This window comes from Thalassophryne amazonica, chromosome 17 (genome assembly GCF_902500255.1).
Source record: "Thalassophryne amazonica chromosome 17, fThaAma1.1, whole genome shotgun sequence".
NCBI lineage: Eukaryota > Metazoa > Chordata > Actinopteri > Batrachoidiformes > Batrachoididae > Thalassophryne > Thalassophryne amazonica.
The window spans coordinates 50,721,340-50,742,702 of record NC_047119.1 but is presented as its reverse complement, the minus strand read 5'-3'; the positions used below and the strand labels follow the sequence as shown (position 1 = coordinate 50,742,702).

General features: G+C 43.8%; 1 long non-coding RNA gene across 1 annotated transcript; it reads left to right on the top strand.

Moving 5' to 3' along the window:
- The first annotated feature begins 3,729 nt into the window (after positions 1-3,729).
- LOC117529634 lies at positions 3,730-20,276 on the top strand. Its single transcript, XR_004566055.1, has 3 exons — positions 3,730-4,275; positions 4,605-4,741; positions 19,354-20,276. It is a non-coding gene; the product is annotated as an uncharacterized LOC117529634 (long non-coding RNA).
- The last annotated feature ends 1,087 nt before the right edge of the window (positions 20,277-21,363 follow it).

Genomic DNA, 21,363 nt, shown 5'->3' with positions numbered 1-21,363 from the left:
TAGCAAAACGAAAATGGCGTAACTGCAGCTAATGATATTGTTGACGACTGACACAGCAGACCTGACTGAGGGTCATCCTACCTGTCCAGCAGATATCCAGCAAAACTTTCATATGAAACATGTCTAGAGTTCTCCACACCACAATCTCTGGTTGCTCATATTTCCCGGTTGTGTCCCTTCTCTTTCTTCTATTTTGCATCTTTATTATTTTTATTTAAACACTTTGTCAGAATTGAATGTCTTCCACATTTTTGTTTGCTGCCATGATGGTGATACTGATACCCTGTATACTGCAGCAGTTTGATGCTTAAACAGCAAAAAACAAAATTATAGAGATGCTGCACAAAATTATTTTTAATGAGACATAATGATTTAAAAAAAAAAAAATTTAAAAATCAAACTGGACTACACCTTTAAAGTCTCTACTAGGTTTGGGTGTCGACAGTCAGTTCTTTTCCGGTATCATTAAGAAATTATTTGATCCATTGATATCAATAGTCTTTTGCTTAACGATTCCCTTATCTGTCAATCAAGCGGGGCCGTCGTTTTTGAGAGTGTTTGTCGGGAAAATGGTCATTTCTCTACACTGATTACAGACCCTGCAGCGGCTCTGTAATCAACTGCTTCTGCTGTGTGACCACTTTGAAGCATGAAGCAATGCTTCGATCTATTGGCTTGTTGGTTATTTGATGCGCCGCTCTTCAGAAGAGGCAAAGATTACTTCTTAACCCCTCTCAAAGCCATTTAAAATGTCAATCGTGAGACCTCATTTTCAACTTTCAACCTCAATATCCTGTAGTAGGCATCTTGAAACAAGGAAATCTTAATGTCTAAATATTATGGTCCTGTCTGTCTTTGAAGCTCACTTAATAATTATTGACAATGATGATAATTTATGTTCAATTCTGGAGAATTACAGTCATAAGACTATTTTTCAAAAATTATTTATTTAAAATTATGCCAGTTAAACAAGTCATCTTAAAAATCTTTTGGGGACCGTGAACAAATAAAGGACATGTTTATCTTTTTTTTTTTTTTTTTTTTTTTTTTTTACATGAAGTTCATATGTAGTATAATTGTGTTGCAATGTGCCTGACTGCCTCCATGGGTGTTTGTATGAAAGAATCATGAGATGCAGTGTAGCACATGACCAGCAGGGGGCAGACATCAGGCTGTAAAGTACAGAATACTGGCTGGGTGAGGTGACCTCAGACTCTGCCAATGTTTACTTTGTAACAGATGCTCGAGGAGGAGATTATTCTGCCCAGTGCTGAGGTCAGATGACTTTGAACGGCTTTCTGGCATTATTAGCCTCACCGTGAAGTGGCAAGAGGCAGTTGTAAATGGCCATAGGGGTTTCCCCTGTCCACTTGTGGCCATATCTTCAAAATGCAAAGTGCTGTTTCAATCAGACTTGGTGGATAAACCAGGTCAGCATCTATAAATCTATAATAAATTACCTCAGGAACTAGATGCTTTTGCTGTCCTGGGGGCTGACAAATGTATCACAACTCTGAGTTGAAACATGATTGGTGAGACACTGCAATCCTCTGGATCAGAGGTCTCAAACTCATTCCAGAAAGGGCTGAGAGGGTGCAGGCTTTCTTTGCAACTACACACTCCACCAGGTGATTTCACTGACTGAGTCCACCTGCTCACAGTGATGTTAATCAGTGAAATCACCTGACGGAGTGGGTGGTTGCAAAGAAAGCCTACACCCTCTCAGCCCTTTCTGGAAGGAGTTTAAGACCTCTGCTCTGGATGCTGCATCAAGTTGTAGAAATGGTTCAGGGAACAGTCTTTGGATAAAAATCATGGATACTGAATGTTTGTTTATACAGGGAATGAATATGTAGTATTTAACCCAACACTCACTTTTTTAACTCCTCTAATCATGAAGATCAAAGAGGGATGAGTTAAAGAATTCCCAGAATGCACTGGTCTTGAAGATGATTTTCTAATTGAGAATACAGTCATAAATAAATGCAAAGTGAAGTTGGTTCAATGTGCCACTGTACACTCTGTGATTTATCTCTTCACTGGTACATTTCTGCTGGTTGTTTATGAAAAACATCAGGAGGTCATTTCATCAGGGTCAAAGGTCAAAATGAGAATTTTCATTTCTTTGAAGCAAACACTTTCAGACCACAACCACAATCTGCTTTCCAGCTAGAGTGGTAAGAGATATCAGACTAGGGGTGGTGTTTTGGCAGTTAACCTTGGTAACACTTTAGTCCCCCCCATTACACTCAGTATAACTTGCACCTTGCAAATAATTTGAAAGCAGAATTAACACTGTTTGACTTTCGATCTCTGAGCCATCTGCAGGCAGGAGGTCATGCACTTCAGAATGTGCAATATGATTAAAACTTCTTATACATTGATCGTGTATGTTTTAAAGGGTTTGCTTTATATACAGAGATATATATATATATGTGATGTGGTGCAATAATCGTGTGTGTGTTTGTGGACCATCACTGCTGAGTGAAAACAGAAAATTCATTAACGGTTTGGTAAAATGTTACAGATTATCAGGACTGAGGGACTACCAAGGATTATCAGGACTATCAAGAGAGTCATTTCTAAAACAGTCACCCTCTTATAAAAGACACAAAAATGAGATTTATAGCTATTTTTCTTGAGGAGAAGTAAATAAAAAAGGTGCACTACTAAAAAGAAGTATGCACCTGCCACATTTAATCCACAATGGCCAGTTGTTTGTTTTTTTACATCTGCCAAGGACATAATAAACTCATCTGCTTTTATTTACTTATTTGTCTGTCTGTTAGCAGGATTATGTCAAAACTGCTGCACGGATTTTGATGAAATTTTCATCACAGATAGAGTCTTCCATGGCCTCATATCTATCAAATTTTGGAGGTGATCTGGATCCGGTTTCTGGATGCAGATTTCACTTTATTTGGCTTTGAAGAATTATGCCAAAACTGCTTGCATCTTCACGGATTCTCACCAAATTTGCACCACAGATAGATATTAGGGCATGGAAGACCACTGAATTTTGGAGGTGATATATATTTGACACGTGTGTTGTATTTGAAGGCTGGTTTGAGTACTGTTTTATTTTTCATTTATCAAGAATTTTTACTTTGTATCTTTTTTATTTTAATTTTCACAACTGTTTACCAGTGGGCAGATTTTTAACCCATTGTTGATTTTTGTCCAATGAGAGCCATAAACTGACTCACATCTTTGAATGTAAACGACATTTGCCAATAATCTGCTGTGCCTCTTCAAATATATCCTGTTTAACAGAGACATTATTATGTTATTATTATTATGTTATTATTATTGCTGCTGCTGTTTGGTGGCTGTACAATTCTGGGTGTAAATACTTTGTGCAACTCTTCATAACTTGTCTACTAAATGAAAACTCAGTCCATTGATTGTGGAGTCTTGTCTGATTTTTTTTGCATTCTTTCCACATTTTGCCTTCAGTGCATTTGTCAGATCACAGCAGAGATCCTGGACCTCGTTTAATAATGTTACGCTGATTTAAAATGTCAATCACGTCTGCATTTTTACAAGCTTATTGCATCAGAACGATGGGAGAATAACTGATATCAAGATTTGAATCTCTGCGGTTCTTTCCAAACTTTGTAATGATCAGGCTCCACCCCCTTTCAAGTAAAATCCGTCGTGTTTCAGCAAGAAATACTGCACATCTCCGAAGCTAAATGTGTCTTAATCCTGTGTTTTTAAATATGTCCAGGTTTTTTTTTTTTTTTTTTTTTAGATTTGGACTACAAACTAAAGCTGCTGGTATTCAAGATGGTAAAGTCACTGATCAACTCCAGAACAGTCAAGCACCACCTACATTCTGCTGGGACACAAGACGGACACACCCCTCCAGTGCCCCTCCCCACATTGGCTGAGGCATCTTGACTTCAACATGAGCTACCAAATGCACCACAGATGCCACCAACCAGCCTGCAAGTGAGGAAGACCATTGCCCAAAACACGCCCACTTCAGAACAAAGAACCCAGGACCAGAGTTGACAGGAGACAACATTCCACCAGCGCACCAAGTAAGGTCATATCACCATGGACGCACAACACAGACCAGTCACTTAACTGCACTGTGCATGAGTGAATCTGCACCAGAATTTAACTGGTTGTTCTTTGGTGCACCCCCTTCACAAACTTTCATTAAAATAATGAGTTGGCGTAATGGCGTGAGATTGACAGATAGTTCTGAGCTTCTGTTTTACAGATGCTGTCCCAGACCATCGTGGTGAAGAAGGATCTGAGCAGAAGGTGAGACTCAATTTACCAGTCGATTACACTCCGTCCTCAGAATATCACACAGATCAGTATTTGTTTCTACTCAGCTGATCCAGGAACAGATTTAGTAAATGTTAGACACAGAATTCCCTTTATTTATTTATTTTAATTTTAATCACTGGAGAAAGCGGAAACTCCCAATGTCTTGATGAAGAATTCTGCAAATCAACACATTTGCTAAATGAGTTAGACATGCAACGTTATTTCATCTCTCACAAGATTATTATTATTTTTTAAGATCCATCTGCTCTGTATCGCAAAGATTTTGGTGCTTCTTCCTTCTTTTCTCCTCCTCGGTGCAGGATGCTGCTGCTGCTATTGGTCTGTGTTGATCCCTCTGATCAGACTTAAATTCATCTGAGCGTCTGAGTCCTGCCGTGAACCCAGATGCTGTCTGCTGACAAGCAAAGTCACATCAGTGAAAGATGATCCACAGCAGGTGGGTGTCTTCTGCTTTGCTTTTAAAATGTTCAGTAGTGTGAATGATATAAAACGAGATATACTTTCATCTCATATCTCGGTGGCAAAATATGAGTGGCAGATATGAATCAGTTTTCCATGAAATTCCATTGTCTGAGTTACCCCACTGAATCCTTGACAGAACCTGATACCCTTCTTATTTCAGCTGCTCCTGTTAGGGGCACACAGCAGATCCATGGTTTCCTTGTCACCCTGTTCCTGTATCTCTCTGTCTCACCCAACCACCTACATAGTCCTCTCAGCACATCCCACAAACCTCTCTTTGGCCTCCCTCTTCTCCTCCTGCCTGATGGCTCCATCCTCACCATCCTTCTACCTGTATACCCTCTAGAGAGAATACTGACCCACCTTTCGTCAAAAAAGTGACAGCTGCCAATCAGAATCGATGATGTCACTATGTCCTGCCCCATAAACCCCTCCCCTAGCCCCGCCTCCAGCCCTGCCCCTTATGACGTTCACAGCTAATCATAATCGATGACGTCACTATGTCCCACCCCTAGCCCCCACCCCTAGTCCCGCCTCCGGCCCCGCCCCCATTATGACGTCACATCCAATCAGAGTCGATGACGTCAGTATGTCACGCCCCTAAGCCCCGACCCCAGCCTCCTCCCCTAGTTCCGCCCCTGGCTCCTCCCCTAACCCGCCCAAGCACCGCCTCCAAGCCATACCTCCCCTCCCACCCAGGGTCTAATATTTTAATGTCATTTTATTTCATGAATTAAAGAATGATTAAAAATACCTAGATCTTTTTAATGTATTAAAGAATTAACTAATTCTGAAATAATAAACATAAATCAGTGTCTATTATTTAATGCCCCTTTAATATTTTTAATTCTTAAATTAGTACGTTTCCTTTTCTGTTTTTTAATTCGTAAATTAAGAATGGAACAAATAGCCGTCTCTCGGCTTGTAAGGTCTTTGCAGCAAGACGGTCAACTACCCACGCATAGAGCCGCTCGCGGAACATGACCCCACGGCTGTAAAACCTGTGCAGACGATAACTGTGTCTGTGTGTGTGCGTGTGTGTGTGTGTGTGTGTGTGGTGTGGCGGACACCCGCTGAGCGGAGATGCTGCCCCGAGGTGATGAACCGAAGAAGAACAATGAACAAAGCTCCTTAATCACTCACGACCAAAGGATGTTTCAATCAACAAAGCTCCTTATCACTCACGCCAAATTGATGTTTTCTTTTAAGATATTAGCCGATCCGATACATGGGGCGCGGGACACCACGCTGAGCGGAGATGCTGCACCGAGCCCCCGAACAATGAACAAAGCTCCTTCTCACTCACGTCCGGGAACGAACCGTCAGCGAGGCATTCCACTACGGCCGGTGAAGAGTGAAGATGCTGGACCCCCAGCTATGGGTATAAAATAGAATAAATTTGCGGAAAAAAAATCCTGAAAACATGTTGTTTAATTAAGTTTTCTTGTCTTCGAGCAGAGTGCGAAAACCGCATCAGCTTCAGGGTAAGTGAATTTAAGTAATCTGTTTTGATAGAAATGAGTGTTTTTAAATGATGCACGCCGTATGAAACTGTCTTTTTTTTTTTAGACAAAACCACGCAGACGGTCCAGAGCGCGTTCGGACCCGTCCTCGGTAATATATTTGAAATAGTACAGAATATCCGCTGCGAGGGTGATGCTTGTATTCATTTATTTATGTTAATTCTAGAAATCAAGTCAGAGCTCCCTGAAGAAGTTCGAAGGCTGAAGCCCCGACTTCACCACGCAGATGTAAGTACAGCGAACGAGATTAAATCACGGTTAAAACTCTGGAATAACCCGATTTTTTCTGTCACAGCCCATGGAGAAGCGGGTCAGCGGGAGAGCCCGTAAAACGATCCGCGGATGTACACGTAAGGAGTCGGAGTTTATGTATTTATTTATTTTAAATATGTAATAACTAACGATTTTCTCTTTTTTCAGCAGGCGGTGGAGGGAGACCGTCTATTTTCCACCGACACGCAAGGCTCGAAGATATTCTGAGCTGGGATTAACCTCATCTCGCAACTTTCTTGAAAATGTGTAGTCTGTTTTTATTTTTTATTTTTTCTCTTATTCCGATGGAACGGGAGAATTCATTTGAAGAGGTATATTAATTGAATTTCTTGAGGTAGATTCTTCCTGCTACAGATTTTAAAAGATGGAAGGAGAGAATTCACATCGGGAAAATAACTTCGGACGTGTATTGGATTTAAACGCTTCAATAATCGACTCAGCGGGGAGCGCTCACTGGAGCAGATGGCCCATTACCTGAGGCGTTAAATTCGCCGCCCTCGAAATAACATCGAGTCTGGAGAGAGACTTTATAGCCGTGTTCGTTTAACACCGTTAAATGAGGCTCTTAACAATTTGGCGGCTGAACGAGAATCGGAAGAAATTAACCCTACATCCTTTCTGCGATTAACGCTATAAATTCGACGGTCCAGTCTGATACTGAAGAGCCCCCTGACCCCCCGCACACCCCGCCTCCAGACGAGGCCGGTCCCGCGGCGTTGAACCAGGTACGCCTGACTCCGCTAAATAATGCCGTAAACCTCCTCGCGTGTGAAGTTAATCCTCACGTCCAAGCCGCGGTGGATGAATTAAATCAAACGCCTAACGACGCTCGCACTTTTTCACCTTTAAGAAGTCCCTCCCCGCGCAATGCACACGGAGAAGAGATTTTAAACAGAGCGCGTTTAACCCCGATAAACGCAGCGATCTCTGTTTTGACGGAAGGCGGGGATGATGCACGACCGGGGTCCAGCCGGCACTCTCCCATGACGGGTGGTGGGGCTGCTAACGTCATCAGGAGACCTGCTTTTAACAATATCGAAATTAGGCTGCCTCTAAATTTCCAGCGCGCCGACGAAATTCCCGACTACGCGGAAATTTACCGTAACGTCGTAGGGACTCTCCAGAACTCGGTCGAAAAGGCTTTAACACACGCCAGGGCCGGGGACTTTATCCAAATGGAGATTCGTGGGGACTCGGTCTACAACGAGGCCGCTTTGATCAGCTCATATAACGACGCGGGCGATGTGACGGGCTTCCAAAATCTGTTAGAACGATTGATACAATCGAATTCCAACGTTTTATCCGACGAGTCTCTGGAATTAGTGGTCCAAGTCATCCGCAACCAGAACGGCGCAGGGAAGCGCAGAATAGATGACCTCCTCCATCACGAGGTTCTGAGGAAAAAATCCAAATGCCTTAATATCGTGTATAATCCTGACAACAGTTTGTTTCGCGATAAACCTCGTTCAGTTATTGAATCCTCATCTGAGTACGCACGAGGCGGAGCAGCGCGGACTGGCGTTACAAAATAGCCTCGGATTAACGGAAGCTACGCCGGTAGCGTTAGAGCAGGTGGGAAAATTTGAAAACGCTCTGGGTTGTAAAATTGTGGTGTTTTTCAGAGCCGAAGGGGAGAGAAAGCTGACAAAATTCCAGACAGGAATACCGGCGCAGCAGAAAACTCTTTTCGTTTTTCTGTTTCATAATCATTTTTACGGAATCATCGATTTAAAGAGATTTTTGGGAGTGAAATATGTATGTAAGTTCTGCTTTGAGGGGTACAATAACCACGCCTCCCATAATTGTCCGTCATATTGTAAAATTTGTGAATCCACGCAGTGTTACGAGAAAAATAACCCTGTATTCTGCAGCGAATGTAACAAGAAGTGTCGCTCTCCCAGCTGTTACAGCCTGCATAAACAGCCGAAGTATCGTCCTTCCGCCGGTAAGTTCGTTGATGTGTGTGATAACAGAAAACAATGCTCTCGATGTAAACGCGAGTATTACATAGCGTTTTCTAAAAACAGCGCTCCGCACGTGTGTAAACAGAAGAGGTGTCATATATGCGGCGAGGCTCTCCAGGAGCCGAGCGAGGGTCACCTCTGCTATATGACCCCGCTCAAAGCTGAAGAGACGCATTCAGAGAAATATGTTTTTTATGATTTTGAAACGTATGTCGATAATAACGGGGAACATGTACCGTTTTACGTCAGCGCTGTAACAAAGACGGGTGATTTTGGAGCGCATGGGGGACAGACTGAGTAGCCCGCTTCTTTAAACATTTTAGAACGAGAAAATTCAAAGAATACGTGTTCATCGCTCACAACTCAAAAGGTTTTGACGGCTATTTGCTTCTAAAGTATTTAGTCCAGCAGGGCGTAACCCCCACTGTGATTATGACCGGGAGTAAACTATTACTCATGACAGACGCCGCCTTTAAACAGAAATATATAGAGTCGTTATCTTTCCTTACAATGCGCTTATCTCGGATGCCTAAAGCCCTGGGAATCCGGCTGAAAGACGAAATCGTCCGCAAAGGCTACTTTCCGCACCTGTTCAGTTCAGAAAAAAATCTGAACTATGTCGGCCCGTACCCGGACTCAGCGGCTTACGGGGTCGCAAATATGTCAGAGGGAGAAAGAGAGGAATTTAACGCGTGGTACGTGCGGAAAAAAACGCAATTTTCGATTTTAAAGCCGAGGCCGTTATGTATTGTGATAACGATACAAAAATCCTGGCTGCAGCCTGCTCCAAATAAATGTCTGAATTCATCGCTGAAACACTCGTGGATCCTTTTACCTGCGTTACAATCACCTCGGCGTGTATGAAAGTCTTCCAAACTAACTTTCTTGCTCCAAAAACGCTGGCGATCCCCTCCGTCGACAATTATAGAACGAAGCATAAAAAATATTCGGACGTGGCCGTGCAATGGTTAGAATGGTTGCTGAGACGCAAACATTATCATCGATCATGCTCTAAACAGGGGCGAGAAAAAAATAGGAGGTTATTATGTTGATGGGTATGCCCGGATTGACGGCCGGATAAAAGTGTGGGAGTTTCTCGGGTGTTTTTACCACGGGTGTGCAAGGTGTTTTACACAGCACGAAATAAACCCTCTCACAAACACCTCATTTGGAGAGCTCCACGCCGCGTGTCAGAAAAAAATAGCCTTTCTGCGGGCTATGCCGGGCGTCACCCTCAGCATAATTTGGGAGCATCAATGGCTTGAAATGAGGCTGAGGGATGAGAGCGTTCGGTGTTTCCTCGCCCGCAGGGGGTTACCGCCGCCCCTCGAACCTCGCAACGCTTTATACGGCGGTCGGACTTGCGCGGCCCGTCTGAGGTACACGGCTAAGCAAGATGAGAGGGTCTATTACGTCGACGTGACCTCGCTGTATCCTTACGTTAACGTAAATTTCACATATCCCACGGGGCATCCGGAAATTATCGAGAGAAATTTCCGAGACCCCAGGACTTATTTCTGGCTCATCAAAGCCATCGTGTACCCGCCCCGGGGGCTAAAATTCCCCGTCCTCCCACACAGAACTCCTCACGGTAAACTGGTGTTTACTCTGTGTCGCACCTGCGCTGATGAAAATAATCAAGCTGGAGCGTGCACACACAGTCAGCAGCAGAGAGCTCTGTCTGGGACTTGGACGACCCCGGAATTCCACAAAGCTCTGGATACAGGCTATGCTGTAGCTAAGATTTTTGAAGTCTGGCATTTTGAGGAAAAAAGTGATAAAATCTTTGAGGGGTACATAAACACCTTCTTAAAACACAAGCAGGAAGCCTCTGGTTTCCCTCCCGAATTTGATAAAGACCCTGAGAGCAGAGAAAAATATATCACGGACTACTGGCTGAATCAGAAGATTCGTTTAGACCCAGAAAAAATCAGTCACAATCCGGCAAAACGACAGATGGCTAAGATCTGCCTCAACTCCTTCTGGGGGAAATTCGCCCAGAGGGCAAATCTGACGCAGACCGCGCTCATTAAAAACGCTGACGATCTGTTCAGGTATCTGTTTTCTGAAGAGTACGAGGTCACATATCTAACATTCCTCAGCAGTCAGGCGGCTATGGTTCAATGGAGGTACGGCCCGCGGTACGTCAGCCGACTGGGTAAAACCGTCAATATTTTCATTGCGGCGTTTACAACGGCGTACGCACGTTTGACCTTGTACGGTTTTATGGAGGCTGTGGCAAATCCTGACAGGATTCTGTATTATGATACCGATAGCCTGATTTACGTTTGTAGGCGGGGTGAAACCCCGCTGCCTACCGGTAATTATCTGGGGCAGCTCACCGACGAATTGAACGGCGACGTCATCACAGAGTTTGCAGCAGCGGGACCTAAACGTTACGCATATAAAACCGCACGAGGTAAAACGGTCATGCGTGTGAAGGGGATCACTTAAACCCACGAAAGCTGTCAGAAAATAAACTTTGACAGCGTCAAAGATCTGGTCGAGGGTTATATAAAAGATCCCACCCTCGCTGCATCTATCATAACGCCGCAGCAGGGAATTAAACGTCATAAAAGCAGTTTCAGTTTGACAAACGTGTCATTTCAAAAATCCTTCAGGGTGGTGTATGACAAGCGGCGTCTTTTAAAGGACGGGGAAACCGAACCATTCTGATTTTGAAACATGTCTCACTCGGGAAATACGGTGGAGATTGACCCCAGACTTCAGCTCCCATTCTCCTGTCTCATCGTTGGACCGAGTGGTTCGGGAAAGACTGTGTTTGTGAAAACATTGCTGGAAAATTGAAACATTCTGTATCACGACAAGCAGCTTCAGCACGAGTTATCCGACGTATGCGGACAACACTGCGTGTATTATCTGTATAACAGAGCCAGTGGGAAGTTGTCCCTTACCAAAAAGTAGTATATGCAAGTATGTTTCAAGTATACTTCTAGTTTACTTTTTATATACTTATAAGTACTATTTTTTGGTAAGGGGTACCGGGACGTGGTGTCTTTATACTCCGAAAATACTATCGCGAACGATGATTTGGTTTCTGATTTTGTGAAAAGATATCGTTATTGCCTTAAGAAAAGCTGCAATACCTCCTGTAACCAGCTAGCAGGGCCTCTGCATGAGTTTAAATATTGTCACGGCTTGTGTTAACCGGCGTTCCTATTTTTTTATGTGTTTTTTTTTTTCGCCTGAAAACGGGATGGATGTGTGAGAGCGGCCTTCCGATCATACCTTTAAAGTTTTATCGCGTTTGGATAATGTAAACCCCGTTTTTAAACGTAGAAAGAAGCTTTGACCTTTTGATTTTTTAATGTTTTTTTTTTCGCCTGAAAACGGGATGGATGTGTGAGAGCGGCCTTCCGATCATACCTTTAAAGTTTTATCGCGTTTGCATAATGTAAACCCCCGTTTTTAAACGTAGAAAGAAGCTTTGACCTTTGATTTTTTTTATGTTTTTTTCCGCCTGAAAACGGGGTGGATGTGTGAGAGCGGCCTTCCGATCATACCTTTAAAGTTTTATCGCGTTTGCATAATGTAAACCCCCGTTTTTAAACGTAGAAGCTTTGACCTTTGATTTTTTATGTGTTTTTTTTTCCGCCTGAAAACGGGGTGGATGTGTGAGAGCGGCCTTCCGATCATACCTTTAAAGTTTTATCGCGTTTGCATAATGTAAACCCCCGTTTTTAAACGTAGAAAGAAGCTTTGACCTTTGACCTTTGATTTTTTTATGTGTTTTTTTGTGAAAAATGTACCGGATGTGTAGAAAATGCACCCCCGATCATACCTTTAATGTTTTTCATTTTTTTTGCATCGTTGTTATTAAGTAGAGAAGTGTTGAAAGTTGTTTTTTAAACCGTATACCTAATAAAAGTGATGAAGGCCGGAGATGAGTTTCAGTCGGTGTTTTATTAGTAACAATATACAAAAACGTGACTGACTGCGATGTATTTTAAAGAATCTTGATCATAATATCCAGTCAGTTTTAATTCGATACCCTCCTTTTATGGTGAGAAACCTTCCCAGCGTTGGAAGTCTTTTTTTCTTAAGTTTCTTCCTGGCCGGCGAATCGGTTAAAAGAAGGGATTCATCCGGCGAGCTGCTCCGGCCTTTTTTAAGCTTCTGAAACTGCTCGCGGGCTTGCGGGTTTGATACGCACGCCACCGGAATGTTCCGCTCCTGTAAAATATTGAGGAACTTCACCCAGCCTGTAGGGGGGCTCGATTTCTTGAACGAGGATCCGAGATGTTTCATAAGATCTATGGCGTGAGACCCCCTCACGACTTTCCCCTTGTAAATAAATTCCCCCGACGGACTCCAGCGCGTATCACCCTTCGATAATTTCCTCATAATATATTCAGCGTTTCTACGCTCTCTGGAGGGGATATTCTTCAGGACCTCTGTGACAGTCTCATCCTCCTCCTCCACCGCCTCCTCCTCAGGTTGCTTAGCGACGCGAGTCTCTTGCGGGGGTGAAAGGCGTGATTCGAGTTCCCCCTGCTTGATCAGGGTTAAATAGCGCTGCAGCAGAGCCTCATAATTTTTAATTTTTTCATAAGGAGAGTGAGTACGTTCTTCCAGTATACCTCGCATTCGCGAGTCTAAATCATTTTCCGCCGTTTGTCTGATGTTATTTCCGCTCGGCGGAACGGAATGACCGAGTTGAAGCATCTGCTGTGGAGTGAGTAAAAACATCTTTTGCGCCGCTTTGAACGCCATTATCCTCTGGGTACTATTAGACTCGTTATAACGGGCAGGGCCGCGGCGAGCAGAGGCAGGAGAAAGCCGCCCGTCTGAATCAACGCTCCCCGCTTCTTTTTATAACTGGTTTTTCTGTCGGCCAGAAGACGTAAAACTCTTTCTCGTTTTTTCAAGGCACGGAATTGAGAGTCGCTCAAGGCGATATTCCCCTTTAATATATTCAAAGCGATCTCGGATAAAGTTTTCAGAAGTTCCGGCCTGCAGGTCTTCAGGCTGTAGTGACGCTCCCTCGCCCCGGCTCTGATTAGCGCTTTAAGAGCGGGGTCGTTCCTTTTTAAAAGAGAGCTCATGTCCGTTTATCTTTCTGTAAATAAACTGTGGGCCACTCGTGCGGGAGTAATCCCGATCTCAGTCTGAACTGATCTGGACACTCCTGCGTGCAATCCAGTAATAAATACCCGTAAGGTACGCTCGTAGCATCATCAAGAGCCCCCCCCAAAAATTGTTTTCTGCCGGGAAACATTTGCTGAGCCAGAATGTTCATCTGTAACTTGTCTCTGGGGTTTTTAAACAGCACCATATAATTACAATTCAAACTGATGGTTCGACTGTATTTCCCTTTATGAAACACGTTCTGTGTGATCATGATGACGCTCATATTCCGGTGATGTCTGTACTGGGTGAAAATTCTTACAACTTCAGGATGATCCGTTGCTTGAAAGATGAGATCGTCCAAAATAACCAGATGGCTCTGACCTTCAGGGAAAAGGCTGTCGTCCAGAAATGAGTCAGGGAGTCCTCTTACAAATTTAATATTTTATTCTTCAGTTCAGAATACAGAGGTTGTTCAGACGTATACAGCCATACAATGTTGTCAGGCACATATCTCATAGCGTGGCTACAATTTTCCAGCAATGTTTTCACAAACACAGTCTTTCCCGAACCACTCGGTCCAACGATGAGACAGGAGAATGGGAGCTGAAGTCTGGGGTCAATCTCCACCGTATTTCCCGAGTGAGACATGTTTCAAAATCCGAACGGTTCGGTTTCCCCGTCCTTTAAAAGACGCCGCTTGTCATACACCACCCTGAAGGATTTTTGAAATGACACGTTTGTCAAACTGAAACTGCTTTTATGACGTTTAATTCCCTGCTGCGGCGTTATGATAGATGCAGCGAGGGCGGGATCTTTTATATAACCCTCGACCAGATCTTTGACGCTGTCAAAGTTTATTTTCTGACAGCTTTCGTGGGTTTGAGTGATCCCCTTCACACGCATGACCGTTTTACCTCGTGCGGTTTTATATGCGTAACGTTTAGGTCCCGCTGCTGCAAACTCTGTGATGACGTCGCCGTTCAACTCGTCGGTGAGCTGCCCCAGATAATTACCGGTAGGCAGCGGGGTTTCACCCCGCCTACAAACGTAAATCAGGCTATCGGTATCATAATACAGAATCCTGTCAGGATTTGCCACAGCCTCCATAAAACCGTACAAGGTCAAACGCGCGTACACCGTTGTAAACGCCGCAATGAAAATATTGACGGTTTTACCCGGTCGGCTGACGTACCGCGGGCCGTACCTCCATTGAACCATAGCCGCCTGACTGCTGAGGAATGTTAGATATGTGACCTCGTACTCTTCAGAAAACAGATACCTGAACAGATCGTCAGCGTTTTTAATGAGCGCGGTCTGCGTCAGATTTGCCCTCTGGGCGAATTTCCCCCAGAAGGAGTTGAGACAGATCTTAGCCATCTGTCGTTTTGCCGGATTGTGACTGATTTTTTCTGGGTCTAAACGAATCTTCTGATTCAGCCAGTAGTCCGTGATATATTTTTCTCTGCTCTCGGGGTCTTTATCAAATTCGGGAGGGAAACCAGAGGCTTCCTGCTTGTGTTTTAAGAAGGTGTTTATGTACCCCTCAAAGATTTTATCACTTTTTTCCTCAAAATGCCAGACTTCAAAAATCTTAGCTACAGCATAGCCTGTATCCAGAGCTTTGTGGAATTCCGGGGTCGTCCAAGTCCCAGACAGAGCTCTCTGCTGCTGACTGTGTGTGCACGCTCCAGCTTGATTATTTTCATCAGCGCAGGTGCGACAGAGTAAACACCAGTTTACCGTGAGGAGTTCTGTGTGGGAGGACGGGGAATTTTAGCCCCCGGGGCGGGTACACGATGGCTTTGATGAGCCCGAAACCCGAGAAACTCCCACACTTTTATCCGGCCGTCAATCCGGGCATACCCATCAACATAATAACCTCCTATTTTTTTCTCGCCCCTGTTTAGAGCATGATCGATGATAATGTTTTGCGTCTCAGCAACCCATTCTAACCATTGCACGGCCATGTCCGAATATTTTTTATGCTTAGTTCTATAATTGTCGACGGAGGGGATCGCCAGCGTTTTTGGAGCAAGAAAGTTAGTTTGGAAGACTTTCATACACGCCGAGGTGATTGTAACGCAGGTAAAAGGATCCACGAGTGTTTCAGCGATGAATTCAGACATAAATTTGGAGCAGGCTGCAGCCAGGATTTTGTATCGTTATCACAATACATAACGGCCTCGGCTTTAAAATCGAAAATTGCATTTTTTTTCCGCACGTACCACGCGTTAAATTCCTCTCTTTCTCCCTCTGACATATTTGCGACCCCGTAAGCCGCTGAGTCCGGGTACGGGCCGACATAGTTCAGATTTTTTTCTGAACTGAACAGGTGCGGAAAGTAGCCTTTGCAGACGATTTCGTCTTTCAGCCGGATTCCCAGGGCTTTAGGCATCTGAGATAAGCGCATTGTAAGGAAAGATAACGAATCTATATATTTCTGTTTAAAGGCGGCGTCTGTCATGAGTAATAGTTTACTCCCGGTCATAATCACAGCGGGAGTTACGCCCTGCTGGACTAAATACTTTAGAAGCAAATAGCCGTCAAAACCTTTTGAGTTGTGAGCGATGAACACGTATTCTTTGAATTTTCTCGTTCTAAAATGTTTAAAGAAGCGGGCTACGCAGTCTGTCCCCCATGCGCTCCAAAAATCACCCGTCTTTGTTACAGCGCTGACGTAAAACGATACGTGTTCCCCGTTATTAGCGACATACGTTTCAAAATCATAAAAAACATATTTCTCTGAATGCGTCTCTTCAGCTTTGAGCGGGGTCATATAGCAGAGGTGACCCTCGCTCGGCTCCTGGAGAGCCTCGCCGCATATATGACACCTCTTCTGCTTACACACGTGCGGAGCGCTGTTTTTAGAAAACGCTATGTAATACTCGCGTTTACATCGAGAGCATTGTTTTCTGTTATCACACACATTAACGAACTTACCGGCGGAAGGACGATACTTCGGCTGTTTATGCAGGCTGTAACAGGTGGGAGAGCGACACTTCTTGTTACATTCGCTGCAGAATACCGGGTTATTTTTCTCGTAACACTGCGCGGATTCACAAATTTTACAATATGACGGACAATTATGGGAGGCGTGGTTATTGTACCCCTCAAAGCAGAACTTACATACATATTTCACTCCCAAAAATCTCTTTAAATCGATGATTCCGTAAAAATGATTATTAAACACAAAAACGAAAAGAGTTTTCTGCTGCGCCGGTATTCCTGTCTGGAATTTTGTCAGCTTTCTCTCCCCTTCGGCTCTGAAAAACACCACAATTTTACAACCCAGAGCGTTTTCAAATTTTCCCACCTGCTCTAAAGATACCGGCGTAGCTTCCGTTAATCCGAGGCTATTTTGTAACGCCAGTCCGCGCTGCTCCGCCTCGTGCGTACTCAGATGAGGATTCAATAACTGAACGAGGTTTATCGCGAAACATAAACTGTTGTCAGGATTATACACGATATTAAGGCATTTGGATTTTTTCCTCAGAACCTCGTGATGGAGGAGGTCATCTATTCTGCGCTTCCCTGCGCCGTTCTGGTTGCGGATGACTTGGACCACTAATTCCAGAGACTCGTCGGATAAAACGTTGGAATTCGATTGTATCAATCGTTCTAACAGATTTTGGAAGCCCGTCACATCGCCCGCGTCGTTATATGAGCTGATCAAAGCGGCCTCGTTGTAGACTGAGTCCCCACGAATCTCCATTTGGATAAAGTCCCCGGCCCTGGCGTGTGTTAAAGCCTTTTCGACCGAGTTCTGGAGAGTCCCTACGACGTTACGGTAAAATTCCGCGTAGTCGGGAATTTCGTCGGCGCGCTGGAAATTTAGAGGCAGCCTGATTTCGATATTGTTAAAAGCAGGTCTCCTGATGACGTTAGCAGCCCCACCGCCCGTCATGGGAGAGTGCCGGCTGGACCCCGGTCGTGCATCATCCCCGCCTTCCGTCAAAACAGAGATCGCTGCGTTTATCGGGGTTAAACGAGCTCTGTTTAAAATCTCTTCTCCGTGCGCATTGCGCGGGGAGGGACTTCTTAAAGGTGAAAAAGTGCGAGCGTCGTTAGGCGTTTGATTTAATTCATCCACCGCGGATTGGACGTGAGGATTAACTTCACACGCGAGGAGGTTTATGGCATTATTTAGCGGAGTCAGGCGTACCTGGTTCAACGCCGCGGGACCGGCCTCGTCTGGAGGCGGGGTGTGCGGGGGGTCAGGGGGCTCTTCAGTATCAGACTGGACCGTCGAATTTATAGCGTTAATCGCAGAAATGATGTAGGGGTTAATTTCTTCCGATTCTCGTTCAGCCGCCAAATTGTTAAGAGCCTCATTTAACGGTGTTAAACGAACACGGCTTAAAAGTCCCTCTCCGGACTCGATGTTATTTCGAGGCGGCGAATTTAACGCCTCAGGTAATGGGCCATCTGCTCCAGGAGCGCTCCCCGCTGAATCGATTATTGAAGCGTTTAAATCCAATACACGTCCGAAGTTATTTTCCCGATGTGAATTCTCTCCTTCCATCTTTTAAAATCTGTAGCAGGAAGAATCTACCTCAAGAAATTCAATTAATATACCTCTTCAAATGAATTCTCCCGTTCCATCGGAATAAGAGAAAAAAATAAAAACAGACTACACATTTTCAAGAAAGTTGCGTGATGAGGTTAATCCCAGCTCAGAATATCTTTGGGCCTTGCGTGTCGGTGGAAAATAGACGGTCTCCCTCCACCGCCTGCTGAAAAAAGAGAAAATCGTTAGTTATTAAATATTTAAAATAAATAAATACATAAACTCCGACTCCTTACCGTGTACATCCGCGGATCGTTTTACGGGTCTCTCCCGCTGACCCGCTTCTTCATGGGCTGTGACAGAAAAAATCGGGTTATTCCAGAGTTTTAACCGTGATTTAATCTCGTTCGCTGTACTTACATCTGCGTGGTGAAGTCGGGGCTTCCAGCCTTCGAACTTCTTCAGGGAGCTCTGACTTGATTTCTAGAATTAACATAAATAAATGAATACAAAGCAGGGGGAGGAGCTTGGGGGTGGGGCTAGGGATGGAGCCAGGGGCGGAACTAGGGGAGGAGCCGGGGGCGGGGCTTAGGGGCGGGACATACTGACGTCATCGACTCTGATTGGATGTGACGTCATAAGGGGGCGGGGGCTCGGAGGCGGGACTAGGTGGGGCTTAGGGGTGGGACATAGTGACGTCATCGATTATGATTGGCTGTGATGTCATAAGGGGCGGGGCTTGGAGGCGGGTCTAGGGGAGGGGTTTAGGGGCGGGACATAGTGACATCATCTATTCTGATTGGCTGTGACGTCATAGAGGGGGCGGGGCTTAGTGACGTAGTCGATTCTGATTGGCAGCTGTCACTTTTTTGACGAAAGGTGGGTCAGTATTCTCTCTCCCTCTGCACATGTCCAAGCCCTCTCAGTCTCACCTCTCTGACTTTGTCTCCAAACCGTTCCACCTGAGCTGTCCCTCTATGTTCATTCCTAATCCTGTCCATTCTCGTTATTCCCAAAGAGAATTGCACCCATTTTCAGCTATGCCACCTCCAGCTCCGCCTCCTGCCTTTTTGTTAGTGCCACTGTCTCTAAACCGTACAACATAGCTGGTCTCACTACTGTCTTGTAAACTTTCCCCTTCGCTCTTGCTGATATATTTTCACTTCCATCTGTTATGAAACAGTTTCTACAAAAACAAAAAGTATAAATCAGCCCTTTCCCTCTGCAGGAATGAGATTTTGCACACCAAAAAGGTAAAGGTATCATCAGGAACATGCAGAAGAAAGGTTTGACCTCCAAGGAAATTCATGTTGATGTGGTTGCTGCATTATGGGGATGATGCTCAAGTTTTATCAACAGTCCAAAACTGAGCAAATAACTTTAAGAGGTGTACAGAGAGCCTTGAAGATGATCCAAAGTCTGGGCAACCTACAACTGCCATCACAGAGGAAAACAATGATTCTGTTTACTATTTTGTGGTTGTTCACTTATGTAATTTCTTTACTTATTTTTTTTTTTATCTACCAATGGATTCTATTTTGGTCTCTGTTGATATATCAGTAAGATCACCCAAGCCCAATAACTGGTTTTTCGTAAAACTGCAATTTTGGGATCTGAATCCAGGGATTAATTCCCATATTGACCCAAATATAAGAAGGCCCTGATTATAAGACGACCACATATTTTTCAGATATGCTTTAAGACAAAGATGCAGTCTTATATTTAAGTTAATAAAGTACTTTTCTTGAGTAATTTCACGTATTTTAGGGGCAAATATATTTGCACACAGTTGTAATTTGGATCTGAATAGGTGGAGATAATTTAAATGTTACATTTGAAATAAGCGCCATTAAGTCCTAAACTGAATCTGTTAAATTGGTGCATCGTGTGGTGATAATTGTGTCTGTGGCATGTATTTAACACAGAAAGGTTGGACATTATTAGAAATATGAATATGGTCATGTTTCACCTCCTTATTTTTGTGTATTCAGATTTTTTTTCTGGATGAGATCATGATATGATGGCTCCAGTTTTAAAGACATAAAATCATTTCTTAAACTGTGTTCATTGTTTTGTTATTGGACTGTTGAATAAATTCCAATATTAAAATCCTCTCCACAGCGAGCTGTACCCGCCTACAAAGTTGGTGAGAGTATAAAGGACATTCAGAGGTGCTGCATTTTTTAAGAACTAAGCTGTTTTCTCCACTTAAGAATAAAAGTCGTTTCTTTTCAGCAGCTCCTCACAAGCTTCTATTTGACCCACCGGTGTATAACTTACCGAAACAAGACATAAAACCTGAGACGCTTCAGAAAAACGTGAAGAAAATCTCTGCAGCCCTGTGAATTACTGAATAAGTAATGAAGAAAAATTGCCCTTAAAGAAAAGTTTGATGTTTAAACGCCTTCTTGTTTAGTTGACCTTTATTCCAGAGGCGAGGCTAAGGTCACGTGATCGCCTCTGTCAGTTTGCCTCAGAGTGCTGTAACTTAGAATGTAGTAGAAAGACTTGTTGAATTTGATATTTTTTGATTAAGGAAAAGTTGGTAAAGTTTAAGTTGTGATTCTGATTTTCCTCAGTTCTGACTGTGCCCCACCTCCACCTGCTTTAATCATCCTTTAAGATCAAGGTCAAAAACCAACATTAAATTTACATCCCCGGCATCGCTTTGCTCTCTGAGCACTTTTGATCATTTTCTTCTTTTTTTTTCCAGCAGCCACAGATGCAGTTTGAGGGAAATTTGTCCAATTTTTAGAATTTCTGAGTTTTCAGTGAAGCTGTTCCCACTGACACAGATGTGAGACATGAAGAAGTTAACATTTTCTTTGTTTTTAAATGGAAAATGGTACTTTAAAAAAGCAAAGCCACAATAAACACCATGTCATTTTCCATTGTCCTCCTCCTTCTCCTGTTCACCGTCTTTCACACGTCTGACATTAACTGTCCGTTAGGAAGTTTTTTCTGTTTCTGCTGTTTTCCACTGCTGAACTCCACTAATTACTGTCATCAATCACACATGTGTACGTACATACGTACGTGTATTTTGTGACCTCCTGCTCCTCGACACAGACAAAGCAAATTATTTCCTAATTTTCCAGCAGGAAGCTGAAGACCTTCATTCATTCATTAGTGCCAATATTCAGCTCTGACCTTGTAAACATGATTTGTTCAGTTTGTGATCTTCTGATCAGACGGTTTCTGTCCAATTCCAGAAGTGTGTCGGCTCACAGCAAATGCT